At 38.5% G+C, this 5,358-nt stretch overlaps 1 long non-coding RNA gene across 1 annotated transcript; it reads left to right on the top strand.

Annotated features, from left to right (window-relative positions):
• The first annotated feature begins 3,658 nt into the window (after positions 1–3,658).
• LOC120519913 lies at positions 3,659–4,702 on the top strand. The gene is made up of 3 exons (XR_005631699.1): positions 3,659–3,852; positions 3,998–4,279; positions 4,483–4,702. It is a non-coding gene; the product is annotated as an uncharacterized LOC120519913 (long non-coding RNA).
• Positions 4,703–5,358: the final 656 nt, after the last annotated feature.

Raw genomic sequence — 5,358 nt, 5'->3', positions numbered from 1 at the left:
AAATTTTCTTAAACTTTCTGAAAAATAGAAGTTTGTTCACAGTAACGTCATATAATATTTTAGTTCCCTTATGAACATACCTTTATATTTATACCATGAGAAAAACCATACGGTTTAGAATATACTTTCGTTCGTTGTTTATTTTGACACTCTTGTTTAACACTCACATTAACCACTTAAGGCATGCCGTCGTGTGTGAGACGACCGGCGGCGGCTTATACTGTCCGATTTTCACGTGGTGTATGACACGGTGGTTGCTCTTATAATATAAGAGCATACATATTATGTAACCAATCAACTGCATTTGCTTAAGACAACTGGGCGTGTCTTAAGCAAAAGGTAGTATCTAATTATAATTTGAAGCTTCGATAGTGGTATATTTTTGTCATTTGCATTCATTATTTTGTAATTATTACATAAATAATAATATTTTGCATTCAGAGCGTGCTATTATTTGTGTATTGTTATTATATGTATAGGTGTATAGCTACAAAATGTATTTTCAAAATAATTATGCAAATGCGAAAAAAAATGTAAACTTTTTTTAAAATTTATAATTCCCCCAACCCCTTCTTTCTACGCCACTAATACTTTAAAACCCGAAAAATAATTATATCTATTTTACCAACATACAAGTATAAGTGTACAGCTAGATCTCTTTTACGCGTGTATAGTTCGATTTATGGGAGAACAGTGCGCTTTAGAGAAAATATTTATCATAAAAGTTGTAGAACTTATCAATGTCTACAATTTTTATTTGAAATATTTTCTCTAAAGTGTACTGTTCTCCCAGAAATCGGAACTATTAACCGGCGTAAAAAGAGGTCTAGCTGTATGTAAGTGCTTACAAAATTACATTAAAAACTTAAGGAAAAAAGCACTACCTATGCCACTGAATACATCAATAACATTTTTAACTATATTCCAGTGATCATATGATAACAAAAAAAAGTCGATGATTTTTTGTCAGAAAATTAAAAATTAGGTCATGCCTTAAGTGGTTAATCTATCTATGCAAAACTGACTGCTCTGTACTGTTCAGAGATAGCGACTGTATTGGCAGGTATTTAATGGGCACATACATATACAAAAAAGTTTTTGTTGCGGGGGGGAGCGTAGAAAGAAAAAAATCTCTTTATGCACCCCCCTGAATTAAATCCTGGCGGGGGTAATGGTCCCAGGGAGGCGTTTGATTTAGCAGTCGGTGTTCATGATGCCTTTCTGACGACCAGGGCCGTCTTCGTCCATTCCTCTTCTTCTTTCTTCTTCTCCCTTTGCTTCTCTTTCTTCTCCCTTTGCTTCTCTTTGTCCTAAATCAAATTTCAATGCAGCACTGGTTACCTTTCCTAACAGTGGTGAAATACCTATCAGTGTAGCATGCTCTTTAAATACTGGACAGACCTCAGAATTACTTGGAGATTGTGGTGCAGTGGAGAATAAAGGAAGAAAACACCCTTGCTGTTTTCCCTTCCTTTCATCTCTCTCCTTTTCCTCACACTCACATTCCCACTCTTTATCTGTCTCATGTAAGTCACCCACCCATGTTTTAGGGTTCCAGTCCGATCTGGTTACTATTGCCCTAACTTTTACCATGGGTGGTTTTCTCTCTTTGTTTCCCTTGCTTTCTGCGCTTTCCACTTCAGCAGTGGGTGTTCTACATGCTAACACTTCACAATTATCACACCAACTGTTACATCTTTCAAAACTCTCACTCAACATTCCATAACTTTCACTTTCATTCACTTTGCTATTTTCTTCCTCATCATGATCTTCCTTATTACCAATAATACAAGATAGTAAACCTCTTATAACAGCAGCTGTCTTCTTTAAACCTGATCTCTGTTTTCTTGCTTTTAATCCTTCCAGCCCCCTTCCATTTTGTGGCACACTCAGCTCAGCTTCTGCTTTCTCTACCTGAACTACAGGTTTCCTAGCTTTAGCCTGCTTCCTTCTGCCACTCCACTGGAAGATGGCTGACTTTAAAATGAACTTAGGCATTTCTAAGTCTACAATTTACTCTAATACAATTTGCCAAATTCGTTATGGGTTGGCCTACTTTTGCCCCTGTAAGCAAACATACACGTACATACACAAATATTCTAAACGAATAAGTACTGTATGAATGACGAATGCATGTCCCATCACTCCCTAGCACTTTAACCACTTAAATGCCATATGAATGACATGCATCTTTCACCACTCCCTAGCACTTTAATTAGGGACTCACTACCACCAGTACTAACAAACATGCGGGTGTCCTTGTGACACACATGAAGTCTCTACACCTTTGTTGGTTATATTCAATTCAGCAACCAAACAAAGTTTTACTTCCACCGCATTTGTACACTGGGTGCCCTAAAATTCACATACATAAACAAACACATACATCAAAACAGTATTGCAAACAGGGTGCAAAACTTGGTTACCCCAAAATCCTGCCGACTACGCCAATTGTTTTATCTTGGTAGAGTAATATATAACCTCAGGCAATTAGATGTAGTAAAAAGACAAGCAGGAGTTAAGTTACACATAAAATAATGTATTACTGATAATATTCATAAATAATAACAAAATGCAAAGTACATTTGAATATTGGCAACCATACAACCTGATTAAATGGTGGTGTGTAATTCAGGCGGCACACAGACTTGCAGTTACTTAAAATGGCTCTAGTTAAGGCATCGTTGGTGCTCAGCTTTCAGCCACATGTCTGTTCAATATGGCTGCTGAGCTGTGCTCTTCATTGTGTGGTCTTCATCCTCACAGGTTAGCAAGAGAGATGCTTCTTCATCATATGTGAGTCAGTCAGAGAGAGAATGTGGTTGAGCAAGTACATTTATAGATGTTCTCTCCAATTCCTAGAACCAATAGGACATCATGGTACTTAAAGGCCTCTGAGACTAGCCAATTCCAAACAGCCATATCTCAGACCAATGAGAGAAATAGTACATTTAACACCTCAACCCCCCCATGACCATATGTTACACTAACCTGGCTTTGTGAGGGAGATCAAACTGGTTTAGACACATCCCCCCAAATCCTGTCATAAAATTACAAAGAGACAGTCGTAAAAAGGGGGATGGGGGAAGGCAAACATGAATACCTCTCACCACTTGGTTTGCCTAAATTATAAATAAAGACATACAAAACATTTATCAAGTTATATGCAAAATCCTACATCACAACATTGGTATATTTTCCCTCAGTTTAAAAAGATTTAAATTTCTTCTTACAGTTTTTCTCAATTGCTAAAACACTAAAACCCATTGGATGAAGAAAGTTCTCAGTTGCCTGACCTCATTTAGCTAATTGTGCAGTCTGTTGTCAATACCTTAAACCATTTCACATGGTAAAACACAATATGCAGATCTTACTTAGACTTTTCAGCAAAGCTCTAAACACATTCTCATTCTCAAAACACATTCTACACTCTAATGCACACGTCATCCATACTGGTAAACACAAGTAGCAACGCTGAAATACAATTAGAGAAAACATATCATTGATTGAACACAACTACTCAAAATTGATGTCACCTGTTTCAAATGATGTGACAGAGCCAATATAAGCCAGTTCAGAGAGCAAACAGGTTGTTGAAGGTAGAAACAATGTGAGAGGACAAGTGTGTATGCGAGGTGGGTGACGACGACGAGGAGAGGAAGAGGAAGAGGAGGAGGGCGGCAAGGAAGAGGAGGAGGGAGACAAAGAGTGGAAATATCTGATGAAATTCGAACAACAGTCATAGACCTTGTTCTTGTCCATGGACTGACAATGAGGGAAGCAGGACTAAGAGTGCAACCCAATTTGATTTTCTGTGTCCACCATAGTAAGGACGTTCAGAGAAGAGAACAGGTACAGTATACTACTCTATTTTTGTAATTGCAAATTTCCTGTACTACACTATATGCAACTGTTTCAATAGACATTTGTAAAGTTCATCACTGTATGTATAGTACTGCATGAATATTTGTTGTAACTGCACGTCTACTTTTTGTAGAATTGCAAGGCTGCCACATGCAGGTGGAAGGACAGCTTTATTCACTCAAAAGCAAGAGGCCATTATAGTGGGCATGGTCCTTCAAGATAATGTAATACGACTCAGAGAAATCCAGGAACGAGTGATACAAGACAACACACACTTCCAGGGAATCAACAGTGTGAGCATTTCCACAATTGACCATGTCCTCCATCGTAACAGGATGCGAATGAAACAAGTATACAAAGTACCCTTTGAGCGCAACTCACAAGGGTGAAAGAACTGCGAGCTCGGTATGTGCAAGTAAGTGTACATTCAGAAACATTTACTGTAATCCAGATTTTCTACAGTACTAACACATACTATGTGAATGACATTACTCTTCAGTACATACAATGTATGTGAATCAGAAGTGCATACAGTAGGCTTAATTGTTCTCTACAGTATAGCACTGTCTCTGTATGACTTACAAAATTCTAAATGCAGTATATTGTATTTCTACACAGACAATATTTGACTTGGAATCCTTGGTCAGACCCCATGACTTCAACTTTGTAGATGAAGCAGGCTTCAATCTAACAAAGAGGAGACGGAGAGGCCGAAACTTCATTGGACAGCGGGCCATTGTTGAAGTCCCTGGTCAACGAGGTGACAATGTCAAAATCTGTGCTGCTATTAGCAACCATGATGTTCTACATCACCATGTTACACTCGGGCCATATAACACCCAGCACCTTCTAAGATTTATTGCCAATCTAAGAGATTTTACTTGAGCTGCAGGTTCAATACCATCAGGGTCAAGAGCTAAATGAGAATCCCATTCCCACCTATGTGATAGTGTGGGACAATGTCAGTTTCCACCGAGCTGCTCCGGTAAGGGAATGGTTTAACATCAATGAGCAGTTTATGAACTTGTACCTCCATCCTTACTCGCCTTTCCTGAATCCGATTGAGGAGTTTTTCTCCTCTTGGAGATGGAAAGTGTATAATAGACAACCCTACACCAGAGTAAGTCTTCTGCAAGCCATGGATTTAGCTTGTGGTGATATAGGTGAGGAATCATGTCAGGGCTGGATACGGCACACAAGAGGCTTCTTCCCCGTTGCATCAGGAGACAATATTGCTTGTGATGTTGACGAAGTGCTCTGGCCTAACCCAGCCCAAAGACAAGAAGAAGCAAATTGTCGCGGATTTTTGTGCCTTTTAGTATTGTATACTGTAGTACAGTGCATTGTATGCTGTTTACTGTACTATGAACACATTGTAGGGCCCAAAACATTGAGATTAAAATTTGCTTCTCCCTAAAAACTATATGTTTTGAACAATGTGTTTTCTGTTTTTTGTTGTATTGTTTACTGACTGCTTGATAGTGGATATCATTT

Source organism: Polypterus senegalus, unplaced genomic scaffold (assembly GCF_016835505.1).
Source record: "Polypterus senegalus isolate Bchr_013 unplaced genomic scaffold, ASM1683550v1 scaffold_4956, whole genome shotgun sequence".
Taxonomy (NCBI): Eukaryota; Metazoa; Chordata; class Cladistia; order Polypteriformes; family Polypteridae; genus Polypterus; species Polypterus senegalus.
Note: the sequence above shows the minus strand (reverse complement) of the source record. Positions and strands in the feature narration are given on the sequence as shown.